Source organism: Phyllopteryx taeniolatus, chromosome 2, assembly GCF_024500385.1.
Source record: "Phyllopteryx taeniolatus isolate TA_2022b chromosome 2, UOR_Ptae_1.2, whole genome shotgun sequence".
Classification (NCBI taxonomy): domain Eukaryota; kingdom Metazoa; phylum Chordata; class Actinopteri; order Syngnathiformes; family Syngnathidae; genus Phyllopteryx; species Phyllopteryx taeniolatus.
In genome coordinates this window covers 16260058-16275057 of record NC_084503.1, presented here as the reverse complement: position 1 = coordinate 16275057, position 15000 = coordinate 16260058, and the positions used below count along the sequence as shown (strand labels likewise).

The following is a 15000-nucleotide window of genomic DNA, read 5'->3' as shown; positions in this document are numbered from 1 at the left end:
CATGTTGACTGCATCATCCGCATATCTGTTCGCTTGGTAGGCAAACTGCAGGGGGTCCAGCAGGGGACCTGTGACACTCTTGAGGTGGTCCAGCACAAGACGTTCAAAGGACTTCATGACCACAGATGTCAAAGTGACAGGCCTGTAGTCATTCAGACCCGAGATTGCAGGTTTCTTGGGGACTGGGATGATGGTGGAGCGTTTGAAACAGGATGGAACTTCGCACATTTCCAGTGATCTGTTGAAGATCTGAGTGAAGACTGGCGCGAGCTGGTCCGCACAGACTTTGAGGCAGGATGGGGACACGTGGTCCGGGCCTGCCGCTTTGTTAATCTTTTGTTGTTTGAAGATGCGTCTCACGTCCTGTTCATGGATGGTTAACGCAGAGGTCAGAGGTGTGATTGTGGTCGCGGGTGCGGCCGGGTTGGTGTGTGGTGTGAAACTGTCCTTTTCAAATCTGCAGTAGAAGGTATTCAAGTCGTTGGCTAGTGTGCTATTGTTCTCAGCTTGGGGGGATCGTCGCTTGTAATTAGTCAGCGATTGGAATGCATGCTAGACTGATTTAGAGTAGTTTGCGCTAAACTGTTTTTCCAACTTTGCTGTATAGATCCTCTTTGCAATGTTAATTTCTTTGGTCAGCTGGTTTCTAGCTCGATTATACAGGGCCCTGTCCCCGCTCTGATATGCGTCCTCCTTAGCTTGGCGAAGCTGCTTAAGTTTAGCAGTGAACCACGGCTTATTGTTGTTGAATGTGCGAAATGATTTTGTTGGTACACAGACCTCTTCACAGAAACTGATATAGGATGTGACAGTGTCCGTATATTCATCCAGGCTGCCAGCTGAATTTTCAAAGACACTCCAGTCTGTGCAGTCTAAGCAGCTTTGAAGTTCCATCTTGGCTTCATTTGTCCACTTTTTGACTGTTTTCACTGTAGGCTTCGCACATTTAAGTTCTTGCCTGTACGTCGGTATTAAGTGAATTAAGCAGTGATCAGACGAGCCCAAGGCTGCACGAGGTATAGCACAGTATGAGTTTTTTACCGTGGTGTAGCAGTGGTCTAAAGTATTATTTTCCCTGGTATATATGTATATATATATATACACACACATATATATATATATATATATATATATATATATATATATATATATATATATATATATACACACACACATATATATATATATATATATATATATATATATATATATATATACACACACACACACATATATATATATATATACACACACACATTAATATATATATATATATATACACACACATTAATATATATATATATATATATATATACACACACACACACACATATATATATATATATATAACCTAACCTCTGCATTCCTATCTTCTGAACGGCTGAGCCAGTCTGTTTGCACAAGATGTTTATCAGTTTATTTTTGAAAGGGGACAATGCAATTTCATAAAACACATGAAGTACACATGGTTAAAAAAGCCAGAAGGCTAGTTTTCATCTGTAGTCCCCTGGGCATGATGTAAAAAAGCAGTAAAATACATCTACAAGACAATATAATACAGGATACATAATCAAACTATACTATTAAGAGAGAATAAAACCATAATTTTTTTGATCATAACAAAAAAACAACATAACATACTTGTCTTTTAGTGTTGGCAGCTATAGGTGTTAACTAGCCACATTTTCAGTTTTTTTGTGAAGGCCTTGTATGTTGTAAGCAGTTTAACCTCCTCAGGTACAAGACAAGACACAGGAGACCTGGGGCCTCATGTACTTGTACAAAGACTTCGTTTCCAACTGAAACATGGCGTACGCTCAAATCCAGAAAACGTCGTACGCACAAAAATATCCAGATGTATGAATCTGTGCATACGCATGAATCCAAGCACATTCCGTTCATACATCCCAATCAAAGTAGAATTGAGCGCACATGTTGGAGTAGCCGACCCCTCCCTGTCCACGCCCACATTTAAATATGCAAATCATATTTAATTGAACCCTGCACCCGAGATTCCGATCTCTGCTTGATCAGAAAATAGGAAAATGAGCAAGGTAATGAAGAAAAATAATTTTTCTGAATGTGAAGTTGCTCAATGAAGTGGAGGTGCGCAAGAAAATCTTCTTTGACACACAGTCCTCCAGCATTAACAACAAGCGAAAGAGGAGTGAATGGGACAGCGCGTGTGGCTGTCAATGCTGTGGGGTCGAACAGCACACACACGCTGAACTAAAAAAGAAGTGGTCAAAGTGGTCAAACATTAAGGTGGATGTGAAGCGGAAAACAAAATGCAGCCCTATGGGGGGCACAAGTCAGTGCAAACTGTAGGCCGGTCCCAAGCCCGGATAAATGCAGAGGGTTGCGTCAGGAAGGGCATCCGGCTTAAAACCTTGCCAAACAAATATGAGCGTTCATCCAAAGAATTCCATACCGGATCGGTCGTGGCCCGGGTTAACAACGTCCGCCACCGGCGCCGTCAACCTGCAGGGCGCTGTTGGAAATTCAGCTACTGTGGGTCGAAGTCGAAGTCAAAGAAGAAGAAGAAGAAGAGGTGGAAAGCGGGTTCTTCGGCAGAAAGAGAAGAGGAAAACACAGAGCCTAGAACTGAATGTGGGGACTTTGAATGTTGGGACTATGACAGGAAAATCTCGGGAGTTGGTTGACATGATGATTAGGAGAAAGGTTGATATATTGTGTGTCCAGGAGACCAGGTGGAAAGGCAGTAAGGCTAGAAGTTTAGGGGGAGGGTTTAAATTATTTTACCATGGTGTAGATGGGAAGAGAAATGGAGTCGGGGTTATTTTAAAAGAAGAGTTGGCTAAGAATGTCTTGGAGGTGAAAAGAGTATCAGATCGAGTGATGAGGCTGAAATTTGAAATTGAGGGTGTTATGTGTAATGTGATTAGTGGCTATGCCCCACAGGTAGGATGTGACCTAGAGGTGAAAGAGAAATTCTGGAAGGAGCTATATGATGTAGTTCTGAGCATCCCAGACAGAGAGAGAGTCGTAATTGGTGCAGATTGTAATGGACATGTTGGTGAAGGTAATAAGGGTGATGAAGAAGTGATGGGTAAGTACGGTATCCAGGAAAGGAACTTGGAGGGACAGATGGTGGTAGACTTTGCAACAAGGATGCAAATGGCTGTAGTGAACACTTTTTTCCAGAAGAGGCACGAACATAGGGTGACCTACAAGAGCGGAGGTAGAAGCACACAGGTGGATTACATCGTGTGCAGACGATGTAATCTGAAGGAGGTTACCAACTGTAAGGTAGTGGTAGGGGAGAGTGTGGCTAGACAGCATAGGATGGTGGTGTGTAAGATGACTCTGGTGGTGGGGAGGAAAATTAGGAAGACAAAGGCAGAGAAGAGAACCATGTGGTGGAAGCTGAGACAGGACGAGTGTTGTGCAGCTTTTCGGGAAGAGGTGATACAAGCTCTCGGTGGACGGGAAGAGCTTCCAGAAGACTGGACCACTGCAGCCAAGGTGATCAGAGAAGCAGGCAGGAGAGTACTTGGTGTATCTTCTGGCAGGAAAGGAGAGAAGGAGACTTGGTGGTGGAACCTCACAGTACAGGAAATCATACAAGGAAAACGGTTAGCTAAGAAGAAGTGGGACACGGAGAGGACCGAGGAGAGGCGAAAGGAATACATTGAGATGCGACACAGGGCAAAGGTAGAGGTGGCAAAGGCAAAACAAGAGGCATATGATGACATGTATGGCAGGTTGGACACTAAAGAAGGAGAAAAGGATCTATACAGGCTGGCCAGACAGAGGGATAGAGATGGGAAGGATGTGCAGCAGGTTAGGGTGATTAAGGATAGAGATGGAAATATGTTGACTGGTGCCAGCAGTGTGCTAGGTAGATGGAAAGAATACTTCGAGGAGTTGATGAATGAGGAAAATGATAGAGAAGGGAGAGTAGAAGAGGCAAGTGTGGTGGACCAGGAAGTGGCAATGATTAGTAAGGGGGAAGTTAGAAAGGCATTAAAGAGAATGAAAAATGGAAAGGCAGTTGGTCCTGATGACATTCCTGTGGAGGTATGGAAGCATCTAGGAGAGGTGGCTGTGGAGTTTTTGACCAGCTTGTTCAATAGAATTCTAGTGCGTGAGAAGATGCCTGAGGAATGGAGGAAAAGTGTACTGGTGCCCATTTTTAAGAACAAAGGTGATGTGCAGAGCTGTGGCAACTATAGAGGAATAAAGTTGATGAGCCACACAATGAAGTTATGGGAAAGAGTAGTGGAGGCTAGACTCAGGACAGAAGTGAGTATTTGCGAGCAACAGTATGGTTTCATGCCTAGAAAGAGTACCACAGATGCATTATTTGCCTTGAGGATGTTGATGGAAAAGTACAGAGAAGGTCAGAAGGAGCTACATTGTGTCTTTGTAGATCTAGAGAAAGCCTATGACAGAGTACCCAGAGAGGAACTGTGGTACTGCATGCGGAAGTCTGGAGTGGCAGAGAAGTATGTTAGAATAATACAGGACATGTACAAGGGCAGCAGAACAGCGGTGAGGTGTGCTGTCGGTGTGACCGAAGAATTTAAGGTGGACGTGGGACTGCATCAGGGATCAGCCCTGAGCCCCTTCCTTTTTGCAGTGGTGATGGATAGGCTGACAGATGAGGTTAGACTGGTATCCCCGTGGACCATGATGTTTGCAGATGACATTGTGATCTGCAGTGAAAGCAGGGAGCAGCTGGAGGAACAGTTAGAAAGATGGAGGCATGCACTGGAAAGAAGAGGAATGAAGATTAGCCGAAGTAAAACAGAATATATGTGCATGAATGAGAGGGGTGGTGGGGGAAGAATGAGGCTACAGGGAGAAGAGATGGCAAGGGTAGAGGACTTTAAATACTTGGGGTCAACCGTCCAGAGCAATGGTGAGTGTGGTCAGGAAGTGAAGAAACGGGTCCAAGCAGGTTGGAACGGGTGGAGGAAGGTGTCAGGTGTGTTATGTGACAGAAGAGTCTCTGCTAGCATGAAGGGCAAAGTTTATAAAACAGTGGTGAGGCCAGCCATGATGTATGGATTAGAGACAGTGGCACTGAAGAGAAAACAGGAAGCAGAGCTGGAGGTGGCGGAAATGAAGATGTTGAGGTTCGTTCTCGGAGTGACCAGGTTGGATAAAATTAGAAATGAGCTCATCAGAGGGACAGCCAAGGTTCGATGTTTTGGAGACAAAGTTAGAGAGAGCAGACTTCAATGGTTTGGACACGTCCAGAGGAGAGAGAGTGAGTATATTGGTAGAAGGATGATGAGGATGGAGCTGCCAGGCAAGAGAGCTAGAGGAAGACCAAAGAGAAGGTTGATGGATGTCGTGAGGGAAGACATGATGGCAGTTGGTGTTCGAGAGGAGGATGCAGGAGATAGGCTCTCATGGAAAAGGATGACGCGCTGTGGCGACCCCTAACGGGACAAGCCGAAAGGAAAAGAAGAAGAAGTGAAGCGGAAAACAACTGCCCACCGCCAAAGTGTGGCCAAAACACCCAGTTCGAGGACAGCGGTGACACTGCTCTCTCAGGGGTGGTGGGAGCACATGTGGCTTCCTCGGATTACCCCACAAAGTTAATACCATGTATTTTATAACTCACAACTAATACAGTAACCTACACTCAGCCCTATGAGATAAAGGTTCATGCGTAAATGTTGTATGTATGGTATTTGTAATGTTTTTAATTGAAGCACATCAGCATATCAAAGAGGATATAAATTTTTTTTACTCCTGTTTGATTACTCAATTTATTATTTTAATACACGGGAGAGGACACACACTGTTAAAATTAAATGTTTTTCAGGAAAAGAGGGGTAAATTATGTCATTTTAAAATTTTAATCATGTGCAAACGATGTACATGTTCAAATTAAGTAAATTCAAAGAACTCTTTATCAGTGCAGTCGCAGCCACGCGCTACATGTTCGGGGGATTCGTCCACAGTCCCTGGCATCACTGGTGTCACAGACGCGAAGGATTTGTCCACCATTCCTGGCGTCTCCTCCGGCATACCCAGCGTCTCTGACGCAATTACGCTTCAACAACTGGCTGCTTCTGCACCCGTGCAGACTGAAAAAAAAAAAAAAAAGTCTTTTGATTTTAATTCATTTGAACATGTACATCATTTGCACATGATTAAAATGTGTTAAAATTACATTTACCCTTCTCCTAAAGAAATGTCATTTTAACACATTTTATTCATGTGCAAACAATGTACACGTTCAAATTAAGTAAATTCAAAGGACTCTTTTTTTCAGTGCATGTGCTGGAGTCACAAGAATCGATTGTGAGGGCAATGGGCGGCATCAATGATAACCTTAATCAATTAATAGGTGTCCTCACAAATATCAGTGATTCATTAAACACACTGTTTAACAAATGAATTGAGTCTTTGCCTCTATTACATTGTTGAAATCAAATGTTGCCAGGCATTAATTGTTCATCAGTGCTAAATGTTCATGTGTCTCTGGTGGGCAGATTTATCACAGTTTCCCAGCATCACCTCGTAGTGTCGCCAAAGCACCAACAGTTGCAGAAACTTGCGTACGTCAGCCATGAAGATGGCATGAGGCACTGCACATTTCCACGGTCATTTCACTCTTGATTAGGCTTCACACGATCTGGATTTTTGGGGCCGATCACCGATCAGATCACAAGATGGAGCAATGTGTCCATTTACATGACTTGTTCATTTATTGTATATACTTGTGTACTTTATGACTTGTTCATTTATTGCATATACTTGTGTACTGTATACCGAGTACTGTATCCATCCATCCATCCATCCATTTTCTGTACCGCTTCTCCTCACTAGGGTCGCGGGTGCGCTTGAGCCTATCCCAGTTCAAAATTATTCTCTAGCATTTTAGACAAAAGTTAAAACATCAATGACCTCCAGGGGACATTCAGGGATGGCCACTGACATAAATTTAGGTCAGATTAACATTACAGAAATAATGAGTGCTAACTTACTGTAATTAAATTACTTTATTGCAATTAAATTGCGTTAGTAAATACTGTTAATTACATGCTTATTCTAACTTTCTCACTCTCGAAGCTACATGGATGGGTGTTGTCCAGAGTTGGCGTACGTTTGGCTTTTCCTTTTTTTTCCCCCCCACGCTGCGTTGCTTGAACACGGTATGCTCCTCTTTGTGTACATTCTTCAGGTGCCCAAGAAAATTTGTGTTGAAGCATTTAGATGACGTTTCCCACAACGTACTTAAGTTGTGCACGGACTTCAAATAACTTGCGTGTTGTTTGTCTGAGACACAGCAAAATAATCCCACACCGATGACCTGTTTTTTAACCGACAAGATTTAAAAAAACTTTATTGACCGTCAGATAGTTACAGTACTGCACCACAAGACACGTGACAAGGCTAAAAATAAACTAGCTTTTGAATTCATACGCAATGGCGACACAGAGTTAAATGTCTTGTGCGGAGCCGATCGATGACATCATTGATCGGATTGGCGAATTATGACATGTAAACCGATCATCCAATAAGTATAAAATGCGAATTATCGGCAGATACCGATCACACCAATCAGATCGGCATAAAGTCTACTCTTGATACAATTGAACTTTGCCGTGAAAAAGAAGGTACCCCACGTTTTTGTGCATAGGCACCTTTTGTACATGAGGCCCCTGGTTTCCTTATCAGCTGGGACACAAACTAGTCATCAACCCCCCACCCCAGCCATCCTGAAGGACCTTTTTTCCTGCAAACTGATTTAATGACTAAGAATTTGAGAAATCCTTTTTTCAAAATGTGACTGTTTAAGACAGATTGACAACAATGGAATTACTATTCGCGGCCTTTTTCAGGAACTCAAGTACAGCGCAATGAACTATTTTTTTTCCTAATATTAAAAATGCATGCAAGGCACTGCCAGGCCCACTGGGAACATTGCTGTACACGGGCGACACCCGCTGGAGGTTAAGAGTTACAGCAAGCCTAAAATTACTGCCCACAGTTTTCACCGAATTTAAATGTCTGTTTTGATGTTACGAACTTTGCACGAATGCTCTCATTGTATATCATAACACCAGTGTCACTTTTGCCACAGGTCTGCTGGTTAAATCTTTGTCAACCGAATATGTTCGTTTACACCTCAGAACAAACACAGACATGCTACAGAATGGATATTAAGTGTTCTTAGCATAAGGTTGAAACCCTCATTGCATAGATTTACCATGGTGTGTGTGACAAAAGCTGGAAATCAATTAATTTCTCGTTCCACTGGTTTTAAAACCACAAATAATTCAAGGATGAAATGCAATACTCGAGGCGTGGCCTTTCTTCCCGCTCTTTTTCCTTTCGGACTGCCTTTTTCTCCTTGGTACAAACAGGCCAGAGCCTATTCTCTGGGCTTCTTGTTCTCCTGCTTGCCCAGAAGATGCGGGAGGTGCTCCGCAACAGGCTAAGCCCGGCCGAACCTTCCTTGCCGCGCCAACAACTGCTTGCTGCAGAGTTACTCTGCCCGCTGCCCAAGACGACACTCTTGTGTGTGGGTGAAGCACCCCTCAAGGACAAGCCGGCAGTAAGGGTTTGCGGCCAAGTTTTCTCTGAGCATGTAACAAACATGTCACCCGAGCGGTTCGGCCACCCTACCCTTGCTTTTTCTCTGTTTTTATTATTTATTTATTTTTTTTATTTATTTATTTTTTATTTATTTATTTATTTTTTTTAATCCACCTGTTCGGTGCTTCTGGTCATCCATCGGGAAGATCGACCAGCCTCCCTAAATTGTGTTCGACGCAACGTGAGTACAACGTGCTGTTACCAAAGGACAAATTGGTGCATAATTGGGTTATACTAACGGTCACAGAAATTCCCAGCTCTCGCATTGCTCCCCACACATTCTCATTTCACGCTTACATCACAAGTTCAGCCTGCTTTACGAATGTATCTATACCCTTTGTAGTCAAGCCCCTCTGCATTGTTTTCCCCATCGTTTTCCCTTGTAGATTTAATTACATTTTCTATAAAATTCCACTTCCTGTTTTGTCCTTTGTATGTTTGAGTGAAATAGTAAAACCGCTGTAATCGAGAACTATTTTATTTTCATTCATATAGCTAGCCTTTAGATTATGAGACTGACAGAGGTTTTTCGTCACTTTTCCTAAAATTTCCGAATATAAAAAGAGATGTGGTGCCGTTTGAGACAAATATAGTTTGATTGTAACGTTAAACGTACGTCGAACTAAACCGGAAGTATTTCTTTTACAACTTAATTACGTTTTTATCCAACACCAACATACACTACAACTAAATAAAACAAACACATGACGTGTATATGAAACAACAACATAGCTTTTGTCTACTCTGGACCTTTTTTCACCCACTTTCACAAACACAGAAGGTTTTTATGAACTACTAACCGATGGAATAGCTGCACTCTGTGGAGCATGGCGGAGACACAGACTACGGAGGGGAAAGAGTGCCGGCTTCACCAGCTGGCATCTAGCACATCTACGCTCTCTGACGAGACGCTTCTTCTCATAAGGAGAAACAAATACTTAGCACATTCTGAAGCTCTTTGCTTTACTGAAACTTGGCTCAGTGAACGCATCGCTGATGACTCGGTACAATTGTCCAGCTTCCAACTACACCAAGCGAACCGTGTCACAGAACTTTCAGAGACAACAATATGCTTCTACATTGACAACGGTTGCTGTAGCAATGGCATGGTGCTCAACAAACATTGCATCCCAGAATTGGAGTCGCCATTTGTGAAATGCAGGCTGTTCTTATCACCACATGAATTGTCCTCCTTCATACTCGCTGGTGTCTACATTCCATCCATCCATCTTCTACCGCTTATCCGAGGTCGGGTCACGGGGGCAGTAGCTTTAGCAGGGACGCCCAGACTTCCCTTTCCCCAGCCACTTCATCCATCTCTTCCGGAGGGATCCCGAGGCGTTCCCAGGCCAGCCGAAGGATGTAGTCTCTCCAGCATGTCCTGGGTCGTCCCCGGGGTCTCCTCCCGGTGGGACGTGCCAAGAACACCTCACCGGGGAGGCGTCCGGGAGGCATCCGAATCAGATGCTCCAGCCACCTCATCTGGCTCCTCTCAATGTGAAGGAGCAATGGCTCTACTCTGAGATCCTCCCAGATGACCAAGCTTCTCACCCTATCGCTAAGGGAGAACCCGGACACCCTGCGGAGGAAACTCATTTCGGCCGCTTGTATCCGGGATCTCGTTCTTTCGGTCACGACCCACAGCTCGTAACCATAGGAACGTAGATCAACCGGTAAATCAAGAGCTTCGCCTTTCGGATTAGCTCCTTCTTTACCACAACGGATCGATACAAAGTCCGCATCACTGCAGACGCTGCACCGATCCGCCTGTCGATCTCCCGTTCCATTCTTGTAGAGCTGGTCCACTGTTCCACGGCCAGGACGAAAACCACACTGCTCCTCCGGAATCTGGGATTCAACTTCCCGACGGACCCTCCTCTCCAGCACCCCTGAATAGACCTTACCAGGGAGGCTGAGGAGTGTGATCCCCCTGTAGTTGGAACACACCCTCCGGTCCCCCTTCTTAAAAAGGGGGACCACCACCCCAGTCTGCCAATCCAGAGGCACTGTCCCCGATGTCCACGCGATGTTGCAGAGGCGTGTCAACCAGGACAGCCCTACAACATCCAGAGCCTTGAGGAACTCCGGGCGAATCTCATCCACCCCTGGGGCCTTGCCACCGAGGAGCTTTTTAACCACCTCGGCGACTTCAACCCCAGAGATAGGAGAACCCGCCTCAGAGAACCCAGACTCCGCTCCCTCATGGGAAGGCGTGTCGGTGGAATTGAGGAGGTCTTCGAAGTATTCTCCCCACCGGCTCACAACGTCCCGAGTCGAGGTCAGCAGCGCCCCATCCCCACTATACACAGTGTTGATGGTGCACTGCTTCCCCTCCTGAGACGTCAGATGGTGAAACAGAATTTCCTCGAAGCCGTCCGGAAGTCTTTCTCCATGGCCTCACCAAACTCCTCCCATGTTTTTGCTTCAGCGACCACCAAAGGTGTATTCCGCTTGGCCAGCCGGTACCCATCAGCTGCCTCAGGAGTCCCACAGACCAAAAAGACCCGATAGGACTCCTTCTTCAGCTTGACGGCATCCCTCACCATTGGTGTCCACCAACGGGTTCGGGGATTGCCGCCACGACAGGCACCGACCACCTTACGGCCACAGCTCCAGTCGGCCGCCTCAACAATGGAGGCGCGGAACATGGTCCACTCGGACTCGATGTCCCCCGCCTCCCCCGGCACATGAGCAAAGTTCTGTCGGAGGTGGGTGTTGAAACTCCTTCTGACAGGGGATTCTGCCAGACGTTCCCAGCAGACCCTCACAATACGTTTGGGCCTGCCACGTCGGACCAGCATCTTCCCCCACCATCGGAGCCAACTCACCACCAGATGGTGATCAGTTGACAGCTCCGCCCCTCTCTTTACCAGAGTGTCCAAGACATGCGGCCGCAAGTCCGATGACACGACCACAAAGTCGATCATCGAACTGCGACCTAGGGTGTCCTGGTGCCAAGTGCACGTGTGGACACCCTTATGCTTGAACATGGTGTTCGTTATGGACAATCCGTGACGAGCACAGAAGTCCAATAACAGAACACCACTCGGGTTATGATCGGGGGGGGGCCGTTCCTCCCAATCACGCCCTTCCAGGTCTCACTGTCATTGCCCACGTGAGCATTGAAGTCCCCCAGCAGAACGATGGAGTCCCCAGCGGGAGCGCTCTCCAGCACCCCCTCCAAGGACTTCAAAAAGGGTAGGTACTCTGAACTGCCGGGGTGAACCCCAACGTACAGGCGCCGAGCCGAGGAGCAATAAGTATACCCACACCTGCTCGGCGCCTCTCACCGTGGGCAACTCCAGAGTGGAAGAGAGTCCAACTCCTCTCGAGAGGACTGGTACCAGAGCCCAAGCTGTGCGTCGAGGCGAGTCCGACTATATCTAGTCGGAACTTCTCGACCTCACACACCAGCTCGGGTTCCTTCCCTGCCAGAGAGGTGACATTCCACGTCCCTAGAGTCAGCTTCTGTAGCCGGGGATCGGATCGCCAAGGTCCCCGCCTTCGGCCACCGCCCAGCTCGCATTGCACCCGACCCCTATGGCCCCTCCCACAGGTGGTGAGCCCATGGGAAGGGGGACCTACGTTACCCTTTCGGGCTGTGCCAGGCGCTCTCCTTCGAGCCCCAACTCCAGGCCTGGCTCCAGAGGGGGGCCCCGGTGACCCGCGTCCGGGCAAGGGAAACCTGAGTCCATAATTTGTCTTCTTCATACGGGGTCTTTGAGCCGTGCTTTGTCTGGTCCCTCACCTAGGACCTGTTTGCCATGGGTGACCCTGGCAGGGGCATGAAGCCCCAGACAACTTAGCTCCTAGGATCATTGGGACACACAAACCCCTCCACCACGATAAGGTGACGGGTCAAGGAGGGCCTACATTCTACATTCCACCTTAGGTTAACATGAAATGCACGATGCGAGTGCTGGCTGACCAGGTAATTGAACTGGAACAAAAGCACCCAGATTCACCCCTTTTCTTCGTGACCTCAACAGAGCAAAACTGAACCATGAACTTCCTAAATACAAGCTTCACATTGACTGTTCCACCAAGGGGAACAACATTCTAGGCCATGTTAGAGCACAGTGAGTCAGACATATCGCTGTGTTGCCCGTGCAGCTTTGTGTTGCTCTAATCACAGGTATTTATGGTCCATATTTCACCTTCTTCACAGTTCTCTTTATACTTTTTGGTTAAGAAAATCAAACTGGCAGTCATTTTCAATATCAATCGATTTTGGAGCAATTGTTAACAAATAGTATTTGGAACACCCCTTTTTCGTCTCCAACATCAACACGAGCCCCCCCACTCCCCCCCCCCACACACACCCCGCAGCTGACACGCAGATGCTAAGCTGAACAACACCACTAGCCGACTGTGCAGTGCACATTTTACGACGGAGAGTTTTATAAACTTTCACCAGAGAAAACATCGCATCATGAGTAACTTGATACTAGTGAAAGGGGCAGTGCCAACTGTCTATTAGGGCTTCCTCCTACCGTCCCGCTGTCGTCGTGTTCCGTGCTCGGCTGTGACATTATGTCACTGACAACGGGTTTAAGTTGACGTGTGCTTATTTTTTGATTATAGTCTTCCATAACCATTACATTTTTTAACTTGAGCCTCCTAACGTGATTTTACATCGCATAAGCCATCACCCCCTCAGTATGTTTGATACCTTTTGGCGCATCCATTCGACACACCCACAGCGTCTGAGAGCTGAGGGGCAGTCCTTATTATTCAAGTTTTGAAATCTGATTTTTATATACTTAGCGATTTTTCTTTTAGTCATTCAAACTTGGTAGGCTTGTTAACATAACTCTTCTCTGTAGTGTGTCGGATTTACATGCCATTTCTTGGGTCATCTTCGTGCCACTTTAACTGATACTGGTTTTAGGAGTGCATCTATACACTCAATTGATATATAGTCCCTCAGGAAAGTAACAAGTCACCAAATCATACAGAGCAGGTGAAAATCAATTATATTAAATTACTGAACATAAATCGCTCCAAATTATTATGCAAATATTTTTATCAGATTTTCCTAAATAGTTGATACAAATGACAGTTGGCATAATTCTCAAGAAATCAACTGTCAGAATATAATTCAAATGTTTTGGAAAAAACCTCCCAATGACAGTATTTCTCTAAAAAGTAAAAAACAAAATCCACTGTTCAAAATGATTATGCACAACAGAGTTTCAAGACATTTGACAGGTTTTAAAGAACTGAAAATAGTTATCCATTGAATTGGCAGTATTAGGAGGTGATGTTTACTGAAATCAAACGCTATTTCAATTAAAATTGTATAAGTCAAGTTACATTTTGACGTAGGACCGCTTATTTGATAGCAGCTTCACAATTCTTACATACATTAAACTTTTGAGTTTTTGAAGAGTTTCTGTTTGAATTTCTTTGAGATGGTGCATTGTCATGCTTGACGATGATTTTGGTAATTAAAGCACGGTTCTTCTTTTGGTACCATACCATGGAAGAATGTGATCAGAGAGAAACTCCACATACTTTTCACATCTTCAGGGTATTCTGACATCCTGCAAAGAAATTCAAGCACAAAAACTCACATTGCAAATATTGGATTTGGCTGGAATGCCAGGGAGAGAACTTGTCATCCTCCTTAGGGTCCCTGAAGGTTTGAAAATGACTTCTGAAGAATGTAGAGTTTCTGAATGACAACTTTCTTTCATGGTACCAAAAGAAGAACAGTGGTTTAATTGACAAAATCATCTTCAAGCATAACAAATGCAGCATCTCAAATAAATTTAATTAATGGATGCAAGAATTGTGAAGCTGCTATTAAATAAGGTGTCCTATGTAATAATGTAACTTGCCTTATGTTTTTAATTGAATTAGCTTTTGATTTTAGTAAATATGACCTAATGCTCTAAATTCAATAAATGACTGTTTTCAGTTCTTTAAAACCTGTCAATTGTCTTGAAACTGTTGTGCGTAATAATTTGCAACGGTGCAGTTTGTTTTTTGTTTTGTTTTTTCAAAGAAATACTATCATCATTGGGAGATTTGTTCAAAAACATTTGAATTATATTCTGACAGTTGATAACTTGAAAATTATTCCACTTGTCATTTGTATCAACTATTTGGGAAAATAACAGTAACACAGTATATAATTTGGATAATTTTGAACGCAGTGCATACAGTATAAGCGCCTGTATATCGTATATACTTATAGCATATGGCAAAGAGAATTTATTGCTTTGACGATTTCAGAAGTTTGATCCCACATGGATATTCTATATAGCCCACATCATATCCTCCTAAAAGGTTCATTTGGAATTACAAGCATATGGTTTAGTATGTTGAACATCTGTACAAATCTACAGCAGATATTAAATAATTAATCACAGCACAAACTAACACCATTTGCAGTGTGAACTAATATTGCAC

The 15000-nt window shown here is 44.6% G+C and overlaps 1 protein-coding gene across 7 annotated transcripts in view; it reads right to left on the bottom strand.

The window, feature by feature from the left end:
- Positions 1-15000, bottom strand: part of LOC133472273 (protein diaphanous homolog 3-like) — a 247402-nt gene that overhangs the window by 191653 nt on the left and 40749 nt on the right. The window lies entirely within an intron of this gene.